A 22195-nucleotide genomic window follows, 5' to 3' on the forward strand; every position below is an offset into this window, starting at 1 on the left:
TTTGTCCTGACATCCACATCACAGGTGCTGGCGACCCCACAGACATCTGAAGGCCCTCCACAAAAAGCCGACGTCGTTTCTGAGCTGCAGCGTCCAACCGTGGGGAAAAGCCCAAGGATTTCAGGAGCCGAGTTCTCTCCAACCATGCAGTGTCATTTCTGAAGATGAACTGCTGTAGAATTAAGCTGTCACTCAAAATCTCTCTATTTGCCAACACTACACTGCAGGAATTTTTTAATATTTAGAAGGTATGCAGAGGCTTCAGACACGACCCAGCACAACACACAGAGCAACCCGTGACAGCACAGATTCTGGGGTAGATGATTAACAACGTGAAGAAAAGCAGAGTCCTCTAACCGCGTGTTCTGAAGTCATGGAACCACAGAACAGAACCACAGAATCAGCTTCAAGGCTGGAAAGAGAGACCCTCGAGGCTGGAAAGAGATTGAGTGAGTGTTGGGTCCTGCACATCTGCATTATTTTGTCTGGCATTATTGCTGTACCATTGGCCTGAGCTCTGCTATCTGCACGTGGGCACGTGCACAGCACACCCATCTCCTACCTTCCAGGATGCTCTCCATACAACAAGATGAGCAAAAACATCCATTGGAGGACCAGAAATGAGCGCTGGCATCTCCTCCTGGAAAAGTGGGAGGAAATGACCAAGATTTACAGGCTCCTTATTTAAGCTTATTTAAGCCTGTTCCTGATAAAATAAAAGACTGAACGTTTTCCTCTTAGTAACCAAGTGGAAACACATGGAAGTGCTGACAGCAGTACATTATCCTGCATGTTTCCAAAGAGAGAATGTTCCTGAGTCCTTCTTTAGTGAAAACACAAAGGAAAAGTGTCACATCAGCACTGTGCCACAGGTGGGGATCCTCTCTGGGTCTCACATCCTTCAGCATCTCCAGACTCACCAGGCACGGATTCCTGAAATGAACTGGCTTCTATGAGGCTTTCACTCCGCTTTGTAATATGAAATTCCCTTTCTTTTGTCTCTCTGTAAGCGTGAATAGTATTTTTTTGTGAAAGGAGAGGTTTCCTCTGATTGTAGAATTGATAAAGAGAGATACAGAACACACCTGTGAGTCGGATGACAACAGATCACTGGTGCTAGGCAGCATTCAAAGAGCTCTACAGCCTTAAAACACAGCTGCTAAACAACTACTGCAGGGAATCAAAGCCACCGTTTAACCTGGTGAACTTCAAGTCCAACGTGACTACAGAAAGTTTGCTTAAAGCAAACTGTTATGCAATTTGTGAACACACAGCTGGAAATGTACAGACGGACAAGGACAGATCGATGGTTCACCTGAAATCCCCAACAGGGATTTTGCATGTTTGATAGATATTAAAGGAAAGCAGGAAGGTTGGAACAAAGCACTAAGATCATCAAGTCCAACTCCAGGCCATCCCACTGTGACCCCATCACATCCCCCATGGTTCTGGAACAGAGGACCCCCCCCAGCTGTGCCAGCACTGACTGCTCTGGAAGAATCACACAGAACCACAGAATGATTTGAGTTGGAAGGGAAATCAAGGATCACGAAGCTCCAACCCTCCTGCTGCATGCAGGGCCACCAACCTCCCCATTTCACAGCAGCCCAGGCTGCCCAGGGCCCCATCCAACCTGGCCTCCAACACCTCCAGCCATGGACGGGGCATCACAGCCTCTCTGGGCAGCTCTTCCAGCACCTCACCACTCCCATAGCAAAGAACTTCCCCCTCACATCCAACCTCAGCCTTCCCTCCCTCAACTCCAAACCATTTCCCCTCGTCCTGCTCTCATCTCCCCTTTCCAAGACTTGACTCCCAAGTCCTCTTTATAGGCTCCCTTCAGGTCCTGCAGGCTGCACTGAGGTCACCCCACAGCCTCCTCTGCTCCATGCTCAACAAGCCCAGCTCCCTCAGCCTGTCTTTGCAGGACGTGCTGCAGCCCTCTGCTCAGCTCTGTGGCTCCTCTGGCCCCTCTCCAACAGCTCCCTGTCTTTCTTGCACTGGAGGCCCCACACCTGGACGCAGTGCTGCACATGGGGCCTCACGAGGGCAGAGCAGAGAGGGACAATCCCCTCCTGTCCCTGCTGCCACCCCTCTGCTGATGGAGCCCAGGTTGCCATTTGCTTTCTGAGCTGTAAGAGCACACTGCTGGCTCACGTTCAGTTTTCCACCCACCAGGACCCCCAGGTCCTCCCCTGCAGGGCTACAAATTGGTCCCTCTCTCCAATCCATGCTGCCGCAGCTCTGAGTGGGGCAGGCTGAGGGAGGGGAGTGCAGCCTGGAGAAGGGACCTCACCTCCTAAAGGGAGCTTAGAAACAGGATGAGAGCGACAGGACAAGGGGGAACAAGGAGCATCAGGAGTTATCACAAGGAAGAATAATAAGCAAGTAAACAGAAGGCATGACATCACTTCTGACTATCGTGTGTTTGCATCTCAAGCGCCGGTCTGGTTTGCTTCTGTCAGAGGAGCCAACAGAGCTGGAACAAGTACAGCTGGTCGGAGCAGCGTCTCCTGAAAGAGACTGAGCAGAAGTAGAACACGCACAGCTTCCCAGGGAAGATGCATTCAGCTCAGTTTGATGGATGAGTTCAGCTCAGAAAAACAGCAGAGACCAAGAAAGGCTCAAATGGGATTAAGGAGGTGAACTGACGGGTATTTACAGCTTCCTACAAACCAAAGAACGGAGACACCTCAAAGATACCAAGCAGCCAAGTATAAAACAGGCAGAACCAAGCATTAATTATGATTAGGGTCAGCACAGGAAGAAAAAGCCCTGTGGAACTTACTGCCATAGGAGGTTATGGAGTCCCAAAGCTTTGCTCTGCTGAAACACTGGATTTGTGAGAGCAGCTCACAGGAAGGAGGTTTGTAAGGGACACCCCCTGCCCTCCCCCCCCCCCAAAACACTCTGCAGCCACTCTGGTTCAGAACAAAGCACTCAGCTGATGACTGGCAGTGTCCCCTCATGCTGCTCATCTCCCCCCATGTCACCAGTGGGAGCAGATCCCAGCCCTGAGCCAGCTACATTTCCACAACAAGCTCGCCTGTCAGTGGGCCGCACTGCGACTGCCAACTGTTTTCTATTTCTCTATATTTTGCTGGCACGGATGACCACAAATATCTTGTTACCACCCACGTGCTACAGCTTTTAAATGGCTTCCAGAACCATTTTCTCCTGTTTCAAACCAGCAGGTGTGGCAGCTACCAAAGCTATCATGAAACGGTTGGAGGGGATCAGGTCAGGCTGCTCGTGATCCCATCCCACCCGGCCCTGAATGCCTCCACAGATGGGGCACCCACAACCTCTGTGGAGAAGCTGTTCCAACCATGACCAGCTCCAGCAGCACCACTGTTCTCAGATCACCTCTACAACTCTCCCAAGCCCTTCTGGGAGCTTTAAGAATGCCTTCTCACTGCCCAAAGGCTGAACAGAATGAGTGCTTTGCCATAGGAAACAACACCACTCACAGCCGGGTCACTCTGGGAAACCTTCATTCATGTAAGAACTCTTTTGTCTTTGCAGTTTTAGATCACAGAACCTCACCAGGAGCCTCCCAGCAGCACCACAGGACCCCCTCAAACGCCTCCAGGTATTGAATACAAAGAACAACCTCCCTCACAACCACTCCAGTTAAAAGGAAAGGCAGATGCAGTACCTTCAGTAGAAGTGATTTCAAACGTGAGATCTTCTCCACAGACAGAGAAACATTTGGGTTATGGTTCCTGGAATACACCCAGCTTCAGATAATTATCTTCATCCAGTGGGAATTCCCTCTCTCTATCCTGAAAAAAAAAAAAGAAATGTTAGAAAGTTATCGTTAACCAGAGGGAACTGAGGGTCAACAACTTGCCCAAACAAGCTTCCACACATCCCTCTATTCAAACAGAACAGGGAGTTGGGCTGTATGTGACAAACACTCTGCAAAGCCATCACTGGCCACCAGATAAACCTGTAATGAACTCTTTCTAATTACCCGTGCCCTCCTGCATTAGGGGTTAACAGCCCCTTTGCTCTGCAGCCCTCAGACTCAGCTGTGAGACTTGTACCTCAGTCAAGAACACGTTTGTTTTCTTGACATCACTTCAAAAGAAAGTTATAGGTTGTCAAGGAAACCTAAAAGGTCATTTTCACTTGTTCCAAGAATAATTGCAGCAACAATAGATGTATTTCACATCCAGCCTGGGGCCCCCATCGCTATGGAGGCAGCAAGGCAGCCAGTAGAGGAACAGCTCCTGGAGTGCAGGGCTGGCACGGGGCTGGGCTGCTCTCAACCTGCTCAGCCCCCACCCTGGCACAGCCCAGGGTCAGCCCAGACTGCCCTGCATGGGGCTCAGAGCATCATGTTACCCCAGTTCAGAAGAATGCTCGCATTCATTCTTGCAGCCCCAACCATCACCATGAGGTGGGGGATGAAGGATGGAGCACAGCCCTGCCAAAAAGGCCCCGTGAGGGGGGACAGCTGAGGGCAGCACCGTGCCCTCACAGCACTGAGAGACAACCAGAGCCTGCGTGCATCCAGAACCAGCAGCGTGAGGGAGGGGATCTGCCCCTCTGCTCTGTGCTGGGACATCTCACCTGGAGCACTGCGTCCACACGGGGAGTGCTCAGCACAGGACAGACACCGACCTGCTGGAGTGCGTCCACAGCAGAGACACACAGAGGGGCCCAGGCATGGAAATGCTCCCAGCGAGGACGGGCTGAGAGCTGGGGCTGTGCAGCTGCACAAAGGAAGGCTGCAGGGAGAGCTGAGAGCAGCCTTCAGTACCTGAAGAGGCTGTGGGAAAGGAGGGCACGCACTCTTTTGCAGGCTCTGTGTCACACGACGGGAGGAGATGGCTTCCAACCAGCAGAGGAAGACTGAGGCTGGCTGTAAGGAGCAAGGTTTTGGGCTGAGGGCAGCCAGGCGCCGCACAGGTTGCTCCCACGGCTGGTGCTGCCCCATCCCTGCTCGCAGCTCAGGGCTCTGAGCACTGACGGAGCTGTGGGGCTCCCTGCTCATGCAGGCAGTGGGACCAGGAGGCCTTTAAAGATGCCATCCAGCCCCTCTCTCGGCCCTGCAGGCAGCACGCTGTCACTCCAACCTCAGTTGTGTTCAGGCTGTGCTGGAATCCCAGCTCCAAGGAGTCTCGCTGCCCATCGCTGCCTGCTCCCGTGGCTTCACGTCCCTGAAAAGAGGAGCTCTCAGTTGTCCAGCAAACAATGAAGCTGTTACACGAGGAATGAAGGGCTGCTAAATCCATTGCTCATCATTACTTAATGACTTCCAGCTTCAAAGCCTTTCAAACAGCTGTCAGAAGGGACTGGAACACTTCTGCTGTGCAGGGGAAGGCTGGCAAAGCACCTGAGGAACTTCAGCGTGAGTGAAATGTAAAGGAATCCAAGAGCCTGCAGATTGACAGTGTTTCATCAGCCAGTATGTTACCAAATAGATATGAAATTACTAAAAACACCTTCCTCTTTTTCTTCCTTGCTCTTCTTCCTCACCTTTGCTTTTCTCTCACAAAAATAATCTCAGGGATGGAACAGCTGTCACAGGACAGGCTGAGAGCTGGGGCTGTGCAGCTGGAGAACAGAAGGCTGTGAGGTGATGTGAGAGCAGCCTGTATCTAACAAGGGGCTGCAGGAAAGGAGGGGGCAGACCCTCGAGCAGGGTCTGTGTTGGTAGAACAGGGGGAAATGGCTTCAAGTGTGGAGAGATTTAGGTTGGATCTAAGGAAAAAAAGTCTTTCACAGGGAGGGTGGTGAGGCAGTGGCACAGCTTGCCCAGAGATGTGGTTGGTGCTCCATCCCTGGAGGCTTGGAAGGCCAGGCTGCATCAGGCCCTGGGCAGCTGATGGAGCTGTGTTGTCCCTGTGCATTGCAGGGAGTTGGAACGGATGGCTCTCAGATTCCCTTCCAGCTCTAAGGATTCTATGATTCCATCGTGTCCTGGAAAGCTCCCCAAGCCTTCAGCCTCCCCAGAACTGTCAGCTGCTCACAGCTCTGCAATACTTTGCTGTCAGCTCCAGCACCACAGAGCTGTGAGCCACGCTCTGTGCATGTCTCTCATTGGGAAATCCCCTCACAAACAGAGAAAACTCCTAAGGAAAGGCCCTCAGCCAGGGCTGCAGCACACAGACGAGCATCAAGGACCAGGATCATCCCTTCAGACCTTCCAGGCTGATTTGAATCCTTAAAACCCCTCATCTCACTCATAGGCCACAGGCAGCCTTAAAACCAGTCCCACAGCTGTTGCTCTTTTCCACTTCCTTGCCTTCCAGCACACGCATCATCCATCCAGCCACCCCTCTGAGGCTCACCAGTGCCATAGGAAGCTCAGGGTTCCCACAGCAGCACACTGAGGCAGTAAACAACACGTCAGCAAAGGAAGCCAACAGATAATTTGGGGATTTATTGCCATGTAACTCAGCGTTACGGCCAGCGTCCTCCCTTCAGTTCCCTCCTCAAGCTCCTGCTGCCTCTTCACGCCGCTGTCAAAAGGAAATTTCATTCCCTGCGTGTTTTCAGATCACCCAAAACTTCACAGAAATTGCCAAAAGTCCAACAGCTGCCCAGGCACCGTTTGTTCTGTGGGCAAAACCTGAACTCCTCTATCAACCCCACCATCCTGTTTAACAGCACAAAGACTCCTGCCCCGCCAAAGCTGAAAGGTTCCCCTTCCTGACCCAGCACTGGCCTCAGTGCACCCCACGGTAGCAAAACGGTGTTTCAGACAACGATTTCAAGGTCCTCCAGGTATCCTGCAAGCTGACAGCACTCCTGCAGCAACAGCACTGCCTGGCATCCAGCAGCAGCTGCCTTGTCACAGTCCTTGGATTGCAGGACCACAGCCCTTCCATCAGCAACATGCATGAACATCTTTGGATGACCACCCTTTTCTGCTCACAGCAGCGTGGGACACGTGCTGCTCCTCTGCACTCAGTGCTGACCTCAACCCCAGCTCTCAGACGTAGCAGCCAAACCCCCAGCAGCCAATTTCACTTTAAAAAACGCGTTCTTTACAAATTCAGGTTCAGAGCGACTGCAAATTTATCTTCCTCTCCATCTGGACATCTGCAAAACGATATGCAAATCATGAGACAGATGAAATGACACGGGTAATTATAGCAGTAACCGAGACCAGGAGCTATTTCAAGCTGCGGGCCGAGCACCGCGCAGCGTTTGAGAGGAGCTGCCCCATCACACAGCAGCGTGCTGCGATGGCAGGGGCTGCAGGATGCTTTGTGAGCTGGATGTGAACTCCTCCAGCAGCCCCACCTGCAGCTCAGGAGCAGCTGGCTGTGAGCAGCACACGGTGCAGCACGCAGGGCAACACGTGGCTGCCATCCAGGGCTGTGTTTTATGGCCCAAACGCTGCGGCCGACCAAAAACCACTTGCAGCAGGAGGACTGCAAGGCCCCAGTCGTTGCCTCGATGGCCCCAGTCACAGAACCACAGAATGGTTTGGGTTGGAAGGGAACTCAAGGATCACGAAGATCCAGCCACCCCACCAAGGCAGGGCCACCAACCTCCCCATTTCACAGCAGCCCAGGCTGCCCAGGGCCCCATCCAACCTGGCCTCCAACACCTCCAGCCATGGACGGGGCATCACAGCCTCTCTGGGCAGCTCTGCCAGCACCTCACCACTCCCATAGCAAAGAACTTCCCCCTCACATCCAACCTCCATCTGCCCTCCCTCAACTCCAAACCATTTCCCCTCGTCCTGCTCTCATCTCCCCTTTCCAAGACTTGACTCCCAAGTCCTCTTTATAGGCTCCCTTCAGGTCCTGCAGGCTGCACTGAGGTCACCCCACAGCCTCCTCTGCTCCATGCTCAACAAGCCCAGCGCCCTCAGCCTGTCTTTGCAGGACGTGCTGCAGCCCTCTGCTCATCTCTGTGGCTCCTCTGGCCCCTCTCCAACAGCTCCCTGTCTTTCTTGCACTGGAGGCCCCACACCTGGACGCAGTGCTGCACGTGGGGCCTCAGAGGGCAGAGCAGAGAGGGACAATCCCCTCCTGTCCCTGCTGCCACCCCTCTGCTGATGGAGCCCTGGATACCATTTGCTTTCCAAGCTGCCACAGCCCCAAACGCCGTCCTGATGCTTCTTTCCCAGTGTTAAGAGTGTGCCAAGCATCACCTTGTGATCTACAGCAGCCGCCCCCTGCCTTTCCACTCATATCCCCCTTACCAACGTCACATCCTGCTCATTCACACTCCCAAGCTGACACTTTCAGTCAACTATGATCCATTTTAAAGATGTGCCGAGCTGCTCAGCAACCAACAGGCTGAGGAAAGCTGCCAGCTGAATGCAGAACAGCACGCTGCCACCTCACAGGCATTTTTGTTCCCCAGGATTTGCAGCACCAACATTATCCCCAGATCCTGGATCATTCGGTTGTCCCAAGCCTGGCTGTGCAACAGAAGCTGCAGGAGAAAAGGCAGCTTCTTTCCAGCAATCCTACTTGTCAATTACACCAGCTGTGCACGTGGTGAAAGCACTGCTCTGCTGCTGGACTTTCAAGCCACGTTCTCCTGCTTGCTCCCCTTTCCTTTGCTTCACTTCTCTTCTGACCATCATTAAAGGAAGAGTATTTCTGATTCAAGCAGACCTTGCCATGAAATCAGCAAGCAATTGGGCTACCACAGAACCAGCCAAGGAAATGCCTTCCAAAACTCAGCCCGATGCTCACTGGCAAGCTACAGAACCACTCAAGCTGGCTCTGAAAAAGCCAGGAAACAGAAAGCAAAAAACACCATCACCCACACTCCAGCATGAGCTCGGATCTCTGCAACTGGCACACACCCACGGGGGAGGCACAACCAGAATGATTCAGCTCTCCAGCAAACAAGTCTAATGGGGGGGGGGGCTACAGGATAGAAGGGGGTGGGCTCTCGGGCAGGCTCTGTGTGACAGGATTTGGGGAGATGGCTTCCAGCTAACAGAGGGAGGTTTAGATCGGATGTAAGGAGCAAGGTCTTCATGTTGAGGGCAGGGAGGCGCCGCACAGGTTGCTCACACAGCTGGTGCTGCCCCATCCCTGCACGCAGCTCAGGGCTCTGAGCACTGATGGAGCTGTGGGGCTCCCTGCTCACTGCCTTTAGGCAGCCTTTAAAGATCCCATCCGACCCAAACCATCCTTGGGATTGCATGGAAGAGGTACAGCCCAGCAGGGTGGGCCTGGGGCACACAAGCACCTCCAGCATGGTCCGTGGGAAGGCTCAGAGGCACGGCAAGCTCACACAAAACCAGGATGTTTGTGCACAGCTTACAGTTAGCAGGTTTTTACCTTAACAAGGACACAAACCAACACATTTCTGTTCCAGGATCAGTTCATGTCTCCTTCATTCTGCATCTCCAGAGTTCACCTGGTTGCTCCCCCTTGCCATACCTCAGAACTCAGAGCTATGGGGGTGCAAGGGACCTGTGCAGCTCCCCAAGTGCAACCCCCTCCTCCCACCACCAGCACTTCCCCCACAGAGCATCCCAAGCAGGTTTGGATCTCTGCACAGAAGGAGACTCCCCCAAACTCTCTGGGCAGCTGTGCCAGAGCTCTGCTACCCTCACAGCACACAGCTCTTCCTCACACTCACACACAACTCCCTGCCCTCCAGTCTGGGCCCGCTGCCCCTTGTCCTGGTGCTGGGCACCACCAAACACAGCCCAGCCCCTTCCTCCTCACCTCCAACCCTTCAGATACCCACCAGCATTGCCTCATCCTTCTCTCCTCCATGTGCACAGCACTGGGACTCTCAGCCTGTCCCCACCAGGAGCTGCTCCAGGCCCCCTTAATCTCTGCACCCTCAGCTGGGCTCTATCAGCAGTTCCCAGCCTGCCTGCAACTGAGGAGCCCTGCCCTGGGAGCACTGCAGAACTCCATGAGGAGCTCAACGTTCACACACTGCTGATCTCCCTGTGTGCAACCACGTGCTCTGCTAACCCTGGCTTTGGGTGGCTGTGCATCCCAGACGTGCTTCACTTCATTCTTTCAAAAGTTAAGCTATGCTATTTGCCAAAGCACAGGCAAGTGCATCATTTAAAAAGGGAAGAACCAAACTCGTGGAGATGTCTGTGGTTTTCCAAGTACTTCACAGCTGCAGCACGGGAGGCGACCAGAAGAGCATTACATGCTTAAGAGCAGGAACAAGGAATAAGTTGTTGGCAAAGCCGTTCACCAATCTCCTCCCCATCAGCTCCTGTTTAGAAGGATTTTAGCCTGAGCAGACTGAAAAAGCCTGAAGAAAATAAGAAAAAGGTTTTTAATGTAAGCTGTATGGAGCATAAATTAGATGTTACCATTTTCTGAATGCATTTCCTTGAGCTTGCTCGTGCTGTTTCTTCCCTTTTGCTGTGCCATGCATGGCTTTGGCTTCTCAAGGATTTCACTGCTGTGACCTCCCAAAGCACAGCTGCTGGCAGCACTCAGACTGCTTGCACTGCAGCTCCTTCCAACCTTTTGGTGCTGAAGCACAGTTGGTGCAGAGCCACACTAGCAGCCTTCTCCTGCCTGGGTTTAAATCCTCAGCATCTCCACAAATGAGATGCAGCTCAAGAGCTTCAGGAGCTTTTTCTCAGTTTCACTCTGCGTTTAAGCCCAGGATGCTACCTCAGACTCACGAGGTTCAATAAATCCAAACGCAAGGCCTGACCTGGCTCATAGCATCACCATGAGGTGGGGGATGAAGGATGGAGCACAGCCCTGCCAAAAAGGCCCCGTGAGGGGGGACAGCTGAGGGCAGCACCGTGCCCTCACAGCACTGAGAGACAACCAGAGCCTGCGTGCATCCAGAACCAGCAGCGTGAGGGAGGGGATCTGCCCCTCTGCTCTGTGCTGGGACATCTCACCTGGAGCACTGCGTCCACATGGGGAGTGCTCAGCACAGGACAGACACCGACCTGCTGGAGTGCGTCCACAGGAGAGACACACAGGGGGGCCCAGGCATGGAAATGCTCCCAGCGAGGACGGGCTGAGAGCTGGGGCTGTGCAGCTGCACAAAGGAAGGCTGCAGGGAGAGCTGAGAGCGGCCTTCAGTACCTGAAGAGGCTGTGGGAAAGGAGGGCACGCACTCTTTTGCAGGCTCTGTGTCACACGACGGGAGGAGATGGCTTCCAACCAGCAGAGGAAGACTGAGGCTGGCTGTAAGGAGCAAGGTTTTGGGCTGAGGGCAGCCAGGCGCCGCACAGGTTGCTCCCACGGCTGGTGCTGCCCCATCCCTGCACGCAGCTCAGGGCTCTGAGCACTGACGGAGCTGTGGGGCTCCCTGCTCCCTGCTCTGAAGACCTGGCAGCCTTCAGAGGCCCCTTCCAGCCCAAACCATTCCATGACCTTACAGCACGGGCTTCCAACCTTTGGCTGCTTGAAGTATTAAAGGGGAGGAGCTGGAGCAGGGCTGCATGAGGAACAGGCAACTCCCCGGGCAGCGCCACGACCTCACTGCCAGCTGTGTTCCCTGCACTGGAGCTGCCCATTGAGCCACAGGAAGGCAACGTTAAAAATAAAAACACAATAGAAAATTAAAGGCAGGAAATACAGAAGGATCTTCTTCACCAAGCTCTGACTTCTTTCCAGCCTGCTCAATCTGTAACTTGGAAGGACTCAGGCTTCCTTAACATGCACTTCTCCAAATTCAGGTTGGCATCACGCCTGCCCTTTGGAGTCATGCTATTTTTGACAGCAAGAGGAAATTCAGCTTTATGATGGAGGATTTCTTCTGAGCAGACAGCTCTCCATCCATCCCGACAGCCAAACCCTGGCTGACTGTGCTCCAATCCCTCCCAGCACCACACGGATGGGAGCAGGCGATGCAGAGCGCTCCCTGATGTGCTCAAACACAGGCAGGCATCATTTGAAGCATGGCCTGGTGCAAGCAGTAAAGCCCTAAAACAAGATAGGAATCTGTCTTCTGCAGCTTTGCTGAGCCTTGATCTCCCAAGATCAAACATTGAGGCAAAGCTCTGCTCACCTTGGTGCTATACTGCAACCATAGCTCAGTATTACTGGGAAAGACTGAGCACAAAGCTACGAGGAAAGCAGGAATGGTGTTTTGTGTGAAGCAGAGCTCACACAGCAAACAGAAGCGGGCTTTAGGTGCAAGAACACAGCTCCATAAGCAAAAGCTGCAGGAAACGAAGGAACTGAGAGCTGACCTCAATACAGCAGCACAAATGAGCCCAGAGCAGCCTCCTCTGCTCCCAAATTAACATCATAGCGTTGGCCCATCCCTGCCCAGAACCAACTGCTGCTTCAGTGACAGTAACACCAAGGGACACAACCCAGGAAGAGCTGAGCTCTCTGTGAAATCCTGCAAGTCATCGCTGCAGCTCCAGGACGCCTTTAGAAGTTGCACGCCATGAATAAAACATCCATTTGAACACCAGAATTTCACGTTGCTCATTCATCACCATCCTCCCTGTCCTCGACCTGTGGTGGGACTGAGAATGCCACACAAAGCAGAGCCCTCACAGCCAATGCACAGCCCAGCACTGGCGCCCATTGCTACCTATTCATACCATATATTGGCCTACAGCTTGGTACATCCTCACTAGATAAAGAAGAGGGGAAGAGGGAGGGGGTCTCACATCAATCATGGGGGTCCCTGAGCCCATTGTAGGGGTCCAGGAGCCCAACTTGGGGGTCTCACCCCTCCAGCTTGGGGGTCCCAGAGTGCATTAGGAAGACCTGAGTCTGTTCTGGGGGTCTCACACTGATCACAGGAGTCCCAGAGCTCATCACAGGGGTCCTGAGCCCATTTAGAGGGGGGCTTACACTGACCACAGGGGTCTCAGAGGCCATTACAGGGGTCCTGAGCCATTTAGAGGGGGGCTCACACTGACCATGGGGGTCCCAGAGCCCATCAGAGGGATCCTGAGCCCATTTAGAGAGGGGCTCACACTGACCATGGGGGTCCCAGAGGCCATCAGAGGGGTCCTGAGCCATTTAGAGGGGGGCTCACACTGACCAGGGGGTCCCAGAGGCCATTACAGGAGTCCTGAGCCTATTTAGAGGGGGGCTCACAGTGACCATGGGGGTCCCAGAAGCCATCAGAGGGGTCCTGAGCCATTTAGAGGGGGGCTCACACTGACCATGGGGGTCTCAGAGGCCATCAGAGGGGTCCTGAGCCATTTAGAGGGGGGCTCACACTGACCATGGGGGTCTCAGAGCCCATCAGAGGGATCCTGAGCACATCTGGGGGGTCTCACACTGACCATGGGGGTCCCACAGGCCACCAGAGGGCTCCTGAGCTCACTTGGGCAGGGCTCACACTGACCAGGGGGTCTCTAAGCCCATCGTGGGGGTCCCATCCCACCCCACGCCCCTCTGCCCCCCCGTTGCCCCCCAAATTCTGGCCATCAGTGTGGAGCTGGAGGGCAACAAGGAGAAGAGGGGAGTCCTGGGGGGGTCCTCACACATCTGGGGTGGGTGCTGGAAGGATCTTGGGGTCTTAAGGGGGTCTTGGGGATGCTAAGAGAGTCCTGGGTGAACGGCTGGAGGGGGCTGCAGTGGGGGAGCTGCAGAGGTCCCCTCCCATTCCCACAGCTCTGGGGTTCCAGGATTCTATGAGAGGTGGTTCAGCTCCTGCAGACTGCCAGGCCTGAGCTGCTGACCTGCAATTACTGAGATATGCTTATAATTATTGGGTAAAAATTCATCTTAACCAAAACAGTATTTCACCTGCTAGCCAAGAGCCTGCTCCTGTCTTCCCCTTCTGAATTAGGGATATTAATTCCTGCCTTTGCTCTTAGCAGCTAACTAACAAGGGGAAAACACCTATGCTTGTAGTAAGGCACAAATGCGGTGAGAGAAACTGGGTCCATCAGCACAGGAAGGGATTATTCCTTCTCTCAATAAACTGCTGCAGGCAGGCAATGAAGGCCTCCCTGCTGTACAAATACGCACCCAAAATTAAGAGTTACTTCTAACGATTCCGTGCTTCTGAAGTTCTCTAATAAAGAGATGCTATCAAGCAGCACTTTGTTTTGATCGCTGACTTTACCCTCGTCTTCCATCTGGTCCAACAGCCTCATTGGTGCCCTGCCCCATGTTCAGGCCAGCATTTGCACAGCTCTCTCTTTTTTAAACAGGATTTGAATATTACAAAGCTCTCACGCCGTCAGATCCAAGCAGCACGGAATCACGGGGCTGCAAGCATTGATTTCCACCTCCTGTAGGACTGCCCACTGCTCACCTGCAGGCTGTGATGTTTGCTATGCACTGTTCAAGCAACAAGAAGAGCAACGTGGGAAGGTGATGGGGACAGCATTCACTACACGAGCTCCAAAATGACCTGCTGGCACTCACCAGGCTGCAGGAGCAGTGTTTTGCACTTGGCCAGCTGCTTCCCACACAGCCCTGTGCACCCCAACGCTGTGCTTTCTGCTGCAGACACTGCATTAAGCAACGCCACAAAGGAAGCACCGTGCTGCGCTGTATCTGCAAACTCAGATTTCCTGTTGTACTTTTCAAGAGCTGTGGGCTTCAGATGCACCTCTCCCACCCGCAGCGCCTTCAAACAGGCAGGAGAAACCAACACCTGTGTGACCGTGGTGCTCCTCAGCATCAATCTTGCATAAAAGTTCATCACAAAGCCGGCTGTCTCCGCAAACAAAACACAGTGCGTGCTGCAGCAGCTCTGGGTTCAACTCTGAGCACAGACCAAGCAGGGCAACACCTCATCACAGAATGGTTTCGTTGGAAGAGACCTCAAGGATCACGAAGATCCAGCCACCCCACCAATGCAGGGCCACCAACCTCCCCATTTCACAGCAGCCCAGGCTGCCCAGGGCCCCATCCAACCTGGCCTCCAACACCTCCAGCCATGGACGGGGCATCACAGCCTCTCTGGGCAGCTGTTCCAGCACCTCACCACTCCCATAGCAAAGAACTTCCCCCTCACATCCAACCTCCATCTGCCCTCCCTCAACTCCAAACCATTTCCCCTCGTCCTGCTCTCATCTCCCCTTTCCAAGACTTGACTCCCAAGTCCTCTTTATAGGCTCCCTTCAGGTCCTGCAGGCTGCACTGAGGTCACCCCACAGCCTCCTCTGCTCCATGCTCAACAAGCCCAGCTCCCTCAGCCTGTCTTTGCAGGACGTGCTGCAGCCCTCTGCTCATCTCTGTGGCTCCTCTGGCCCCTCTCCAACAGCTCCCTGTCTTTCTTGCACTGGAGGCCCCACACCTGGACGCAGTGCTGCACATGGGGCCTCAGAGGGCAGAGCAGAGAGGGACAATCCCCTCCTGTCCCTGCTGCCACCCCTCTGCTGATGGAGCCCAGCACACCACTGCAATCACCTCACAGTGACACGGGCTCAGCTCAGAAATGCGCATGCATGTCACACTCAAAGCTCACCTGAGCAGCAGCACTCGAGGCAGTTCCTACCTTCACCTCCCAGCAAAGTTACAACATCAAGCTTCTCCAGCTGCATTCACATCACTGTGAACCAGAAAAGGCACCCACTCCAATAACTGCACGCTGCGTTCCTCGGCTTCCAGCTCGCACCTCTTCAGAGCTCCTCCATCCCTCCCTGCAGGCACCCAGCAGCCCACACTCACCCTGCAGTGCTCTCCTTCCAGCAACAAGTGCCTTCCACGCATCAAACCATCCACCGAGCGCGGCAGTGCAAAGCCTGACCTTCCTTCTGATCCTCACCAGGGGCCTTGGAGACCCTCCTGCTTCTCCAAGCGCTGCCTTTAGTTCAGCAGCAGCTTGGCCTGCTGTCCCAAAGGAAGCCGTGGATGCCCCAGCCCTGCAGGCATTCAAAGCCAGGCTGGATGTGGCTCTGGGCAGCCTGGTGACCCTGCACACAGCAGGGAGGTTGAAACTGGTTGATCATCGTGGTCCTTTGCAACCCAGGCCGTTGTAGGATGCAGTGAAGGCAGCACAGCCATGGTGATGGCAGAACCCACTCAGCTGGCCGTGCAATGATGCCTTCCCCACTCGTGCTGCCACACGGAGGTGATTGATTCCCTTTCCCTCCCAAATTCCTTGTGAAAACTCAACCCTAACCTGACACTCAACATTTGTATTGATGCCCCTTCTGTTCCAAATCTAAAAACACATAGTTTTGTTCTCAGGAACTGCATCAATCCAGCCTAATGCTTCCTTACAGGTATTGCACCAACCAGCACTCGCACGCTCCAGACCTCCACGCTAATTATATGAAAGGGTTGTTTCATAGCGAATGCAATTAGCTAAAAACAAAGATGACAGAAGCAACAGGAAAAGCAGAAGTAATGCAGTTAGCTGCCTGTGTTGTAAGAGGAAACAGTGGGTACAGCACAGCATCAATTGAAAGCAAATACGCATCTCTTCCTGGCGCTGCATCCTGAGAACATTGGGCACTTTGCTGCACAATTTGGCATCCTGAAACGAGTCTGCATGTCTGTAAGCAACTCTGCTGCTTCATCCTTAACCTCTGCAGAACTGAGATGCACGGAACAGTGCCCAGGAACTGCTCAGAATTACCTTTGGAGAAGGAAAAGGTTGGTATTTCTGAGAGAAATGGCAAACTTCAGCTTCCTCTTCATGCTGCCACTGAAGGGGCACAGAGAAACCCACAGAGCTCACAGCCTGTCGACGATCCAAGCCCCCATGCTGCTTGTCCTCCGTGTGTCTCAACCACTGCCTCCAAATCCAACCGTGCTGATCAGGCACATGGCAAAATCTCAAGCTTGCTCCATCACGTTGGTCTTAAACTGTTCTCTAGATGGCTCCCCATCGTTTAAAGCTGCTGCTTTCCACCTCAGACCTACCGGTGAGTTATGAAAGAGGAAGAGGAATCACCGAGCGGAGCTGGGGGTGTAACGCAGCACCAAACCCCCATTAACCTTCAGTGCAGGAGGGCAGACGCAGAGGGGTCAGCAGCACACGCAGATCTGAGCAGCATGGACCCCACCAGCAGCACAGGTTTTCATTCTACAGATGACTGACCTCAATCAGTCACCCACCTCCCTTTGTGGTGGGAGAGAGGTGAGCACTTCGATGGCAAAACTCTATTTTAGACCTGGGCTTTGGGAGAAAATCAGCATCTGTTTCTCCCTGTTGACTAAGAAGGAATTCCAAAGTTACCTCTGATGCTGGTGTTTACATCACAGCTGCAGTGACCCCCAGCCCATGGAAAATGAAGGCAGAGTCTAAAACACAACATTATGGAAACAAAGGCTGAGAAACTCATGGGAGGAAATAAAAAGGCAAGTGAGCACTGAGTGCATACCATGGACAATGGAATGCCATGAAGAGATGCAGCAAAGGACTGACAGAGTGCATGAATAATAAGAAACAACTGAGCACTGTGGAAAAGAATCATCCGTGTTCAACTAAAAACACCACAACAGAATCACAGAATGGTTCCAGTTGGAAGGGAGCTCAAGGGTCACGAAGCTCCAACCCTCCTGCCTCATACAGGGCCACCAACCTCCCCATTTCACAGCAGCCCAGGCTGCCCAGGGCCCCATCCAACCTGGCCTCCAACACCTCCAGCCATGGACGGGGCATCACAGCCTCTCTGGGCAGCTCTGCCAGCACCTCACCACTCCCATAGCAAAGAACTTCCCCTTCACAACCAACCTCAACCTTCCCTCCCTCAACTCCAAACCATTTCCCCTCGTCCTGCTCTCATCTCCCCTTTCCAAGACTTGACTCCCAAGTCCTCTTTATAGGCTCCCTTCAGGTCCTGCAGGCTGCACTGAGGTCACCCCACAGCCTCCTCTTCTCCATGCTCAACAAGCCCAGCTCCCTCAGCCTGTCTTTGCAGGACGTGCTGCAGCCCTCTGCTCATCTCTGTGGCTCCTCTGGCCCCTCTCCAACAGCTCCCTGTCTTTCTTGCACTGGAGGCCCCACACCTGGACGCAGTGCTGCACATGGGGCCTCAGAGGGCAGAGCAGAGAGGGACAATCCCCTCCTGTCCCTGCTGCCACCCCTCTGCTGATGGAGCCCAGGTTGCCATTTGCTTTCTGAGCTGTAAGAGCACACTGCTGGCTCACGTTCAGTTTTCCACCCACCAGGACCCCCAGGTCCTCCCCTGCAGGGCTGCTCTCAAGGATGCTCCTCTCAGTGTGTAGGGCTGCCTGGCAGGCACATCACATCAGGAGGATAACGTGCAGTGGAGCTGACCTGAAAGCCATCATTTAGAGCTCCCCAGTTTGTGAAGCAGTGCTGGCTGAGCACCTGCTGACCACCAGCTGGGCGCTGTGCAGCTCAGGAGCTGAGTGTCAGTGCTCTGTGAACCGTCTGCTGTGCTGGGTGTGATTTAATGCCACGCAGACCTGTTAGCACTGCCACCCCTCCACACTGGGAGAGCAGAGCCAAAGCAGGCAGCAGAGCAGCAGCCTTGTGACACAGGACGGGATGAACCAAGAACTCACTGCACTGCAAACTCAAGAGTAATCAAATGAGAACCACACCTTATTTAAATGCAGACACAGAGAGCTGCTCTCTTCCTCCTCTCCTGTGTGGCCACACATCCTCGCGTTCTGTGAGCACCTCCAGGGATGGGGAACCCTCAGCTCCACCTCAGGGTGAAGGAATTCCCGTCCCACTCGACCCCAACCTCCCCTCTTTTCATTTAAAGCCATTTCCCCTCGTCCAGTTCCCAACCTGAGAGCTTACAGCTTCAGTCTGCCCTGTAAGAACTGCTTCAAGAGAGAAGAATGACATCACGTGGGGAACCCAAGGATCTGCTGAAGGAATAAAACCCATCAGTAAGCAACCATGGAAGAACAACCTTTCCTCATCCAGCCCATGTGGGATGATGAAACTGAAGCAACCCACAGGTTCTGCCAGGTGATCCGGAATGAAAAGGAAGGAAAAAACAAATGACACAGATGAGAACTGAAGGCATTTATCAGAAAACCTCAGGATGCATCCAGCAGACGGGCTCTCTGTTAACAAAACCAAAGAAGACAACACGAAGGCTGAGGCTGAAGCGCTGTGCTCCTTTCCCCCTTTCTCCAGCAGTGCTGTGCAGCATTGTGCTGCTCCCTCTGCCTCGCTGCCACCACTGCCGATTCTGCCCACTAAAAATCACAACCAAAGTGATTTCATAGATGCTCTGGAAAGCAGCAAACTGCAGAAGTGAGAGGGGAGAAGGAGAAAAGAAAAGGCTTCCACGGGCACAACTGAGAGCAGCAGTCATTTGCCAGCAGAACAAAAACCTTCAGTGCAAGCAGCTGGGATGCTCGGCGAGTTCTGCCAGCAGCACAGATCACCTCGCAGCCCACCAAGCAGAGCTGAAGCTGGTGGAGGTTTCTTCCTTTGCCCAGGTAAGTGAAGAGTCCGGAGCTGTGGCTTAAAGAACTGCTTGAGCTTTGCCCTTTCACGATATTTTCTCACGCCTTCCTGTTTCCCCTTCTAGAGTGCTTCAGTCAGTGATGTCACGCTTCCAACTTGCAAACCTGAACTCCACACGTGATGGTGTCTGGCATCCAGATTCTGAGCAAATCCAAGCTCTGCTAATCTGGTAATTTTCACCTCGGTGATGAAGCTCTCGGTTTCCCCATTATGTATCTGCCCTAACGTCCCGCAGGCCGGAGTTAACACACAGGTAAAAATAGCCAAGGCATGTAGGAATAATGTCAATATTGGCTGCTGCACTGCTGGCTGCCTCAGCAGATCAAAACAAGGAGTGGGGGGGGAGTGGGAGGACCGAGGGCAGGAAGGAGGAAAGCACAATTAAAGAAACAGCGCGGACAAGGAACGATCTACGCTTGTTTCTAACAGCACCGAGTCGCAGAAGACACTCCAAACTCCTCGTTGGTCACACAGAAGCCCCGTTCTTTCCCTGATCCTTCCATAAACCCACTCACATCCACGGGTTTCCCACGGAGAGGAGGCAATAAGCAGCGCCATGGATTCCCAAATCTACACAACGTCACCAAGGACAGAAAGCGCTGCTCCATCGGCAGGGCTGAGAGCAAAACCACAGCCGGGCGTCTGCCTGCACACACACAGCACTGACATCGCTCCGAACGCCGTCTACCAACCCCGCTCTCCTCAATGAGGTTTCCAATCCCCTCCCATCCATCCAGCCAAGCGAACGGTGCTCCCCTGAGCTCCGCTCCTGCTGAAGCTCCCACGAGTGCCACGAGCTGCTCAGCTCTGCTTCACCCTGTGCTCACCCAGCCCATCGTTTCCCCGTCCTTCTGGTCAACTCTGCTGTTGTCTCGGGAGCATTTCCCACACCAACACACTCTGTTATCTGCCAGCGTTCCCATTCACCCATTTCCACGGTGCTGCTCCCAGCTATTGCCCTTTGGGCACCAGCATCTCCGACTCCAAGCCAGCGTGTTAAGAAAACACTTCTTGATTACATACCCAAATCCATTTTCTGCAACATGTAATCCACAGCTTTCACACTTACACATCACAGGCCTCGTTACCAGAAGCAGAAAATGAACAAGCCCATCTCCCCTTTAAACCGAATGCCTTTCCGTGCTGGAATCTTGCAGCACTCACACCCTGCTGCCTCGCAGGAGAGGCACACAGTTTTGGTTTCTCTTTGACACTTTAGCTGACAGCCAATAAACGCCAGGAGCAAACATGGAAGGGTTTCTTCCACGGGGCACAGGAAAACATCATCAGCTGCAGTTGGGATGTCTCCCTTATGAGGAGAGGGGTAGGGAGGTGCTCCCACCTCCCTGTGCTACCTGGCAGGGATTCCAGCTATCCGTCTGTCCATCCATCCATCCAACCCAGTTGGTCCCCATCCATCCCAGCACAGAGTCCAGCTTCAGATATTCACTCAGCAGATCAGGCACACCGGCAGCAGCAACCTGCAGCTCCCTAGCATGAATTTCAAAGCCCTCTGTCTGCAGACGGACAGCAACGGGAACAAAAAGCGTGAGCAAGCACCCTCCGTGATTCGCTTCTATATCTCCAACGGCTCCTGATCTTGCAGGTCGTTTCCAAACCTGTGATTCTGTGTGATTCTGTGTGAACTATGAACTCAGAAATACAGCCCAGCCCTCCCACAGCACAACCACAGCTCTGCTGAGCGCCGCGCTCCCATCTGCTGCTTTCTCCTCGCAGGGCCAAACATCGCTCCGGTTCCACCCATCCCACCCCACTGTTCCACCCATCCCACCCCACTGTCCTACGATTCCAACGCAGGATCTCACCTTACGTCCCCCATATAGGCTGGCTAACCTGCAAAAAGCGCTCAAAGCAAACGCATGACAAGCAAAGCGTTCCCAACCCCGAACTGCTTCCTCCTCACCCAACCCTCTGTCACCTCCAGCGCTGCCACGGGATCGCCCTGCTCCAAAATCTCACGCTGCTTACCACGATATCTATGGGTCGCTCTAGAAGTCGCTCTGCCACCCTCCCAAGGCTTCATCTCGTTATTATTCCATCCAGCACAGCAGCATTTAGGCAGGCAAACACCGAAACAACGACAGAACCTCCCTTTTTTTTTTTTCCATTCTCCCAAGCCGGGATCCAAACGGAGCCGTATTAAAGAGCAAAAGCAGCACAGCAAAAACCTTCTCCTTTCGGTCACCACACAGACGGTCCCGCTTCCTCCTACGGCTGCGTGCCGCCACAGCCCCGCCAGGCCCCGCAGCTCCGCGATCGGCGCCCGCCGAACCTCCGCGATGGCAGAAATCAGAGCGGGGCCGAAGCGGGCGCTGACGGAACCCTGAGGGCGGAGGAGCGCGCAGGCCGCGGCCCGTTGACAGCTCGTCTGTAAGGTTCTTTACCTGTTGTCGATTAAGGGTCCGGACGCTGCCCTCCGGCCCGCGGTGAGGCGCTGCCTGGCTGCGGGGTTCCCCGCGGGGCATAGGGCCGCGGATCGAGGAGGGGCGGCGCGGCCGGGGCTGCGCTGACAGCGGGCGGCGGGAGCAAGGCTGGCTCCAAAATGGCGGCGGCCCCGGGGCTGGACTGAGCAGAGTGGGGGGGGGGGGGGGGGGGGGGGGGGGGGGGAGAGAGGGAGGGAGGCGGGGTCGGGGGAGGGGAGGGAGGGGGCGGGGAGAGGGCGGGAAAAGGGGAGGGGAGATGGAGGGGAGATGGAGGGGAGATGGAGGGGAGATGGAGGGGAGATGGAGGGGAGATGGAGGGGAGATGGAGGGGAGATGGAGGGGAGATGGAGGGGAGATGGAGGGGGGGGCCGTGAGGGGATTTGGAGGGCAGAGCGTAAGGGGGGCGTGAGGAGTTTTGGGGGGTTGTGAGGGGATTTGGGGGCACAGCATGAGAGGGGGTGATGTTATGGCGGGGATTTGGGGGG

At 54.2% G+C, this 22195-nt stretch overlaps 2 protein-coding genes across 8 annotated transcripts in view; one reads left to right on the top strand and one right to left on the bottom strand.

Moving 5' to 3' along the window:
• Positions 1-21852, bottom strand: part of PPP6R2 (protein phosphatase 6 regulatory subunit 2) — a 74431-nt gene extending 52579 nt beyond the window's left edge. For both annotated transcript variants that reach the window (XM_052681085.1, XM_052681084.1), the window contains exons 1-2: positions 21672-21852; positions 3659-3785 (exon numbers count right to left, since the gene is read on the bottom strand). The gene's annotated coding sequence lies outside the window, so the exon portion shown is untranslated. The remainder of the gene's footprint in view (positions 1-3658; positions 3786-21671) is intronic.
• The window catches only part of SBF1 (SET binding factor 1), a 148474-nt gene that overhangs the window by 121993 nt on the left and 4286 nt on the right, over positions 1-22195 (top strand). The window lies entirely within an intron of this gene.

Source organism: Tympanuchus pallidicinctus, unplaced genomic scaffold, assembly GCF_026119805.1.
Source record: "Tympanuchus pallidicinctus isolate F22 unplaced genomic scaffold, pur_lepc_1.0 scaffold19, whole genome shotgun sequence".
Classification (NCBI taxonomy): Eukaryota; Metazoa; Chordata; class Aves; order Galliformes; family Phasianidae; genus Tympanuchus; species Tympanuchus pallidicinctus.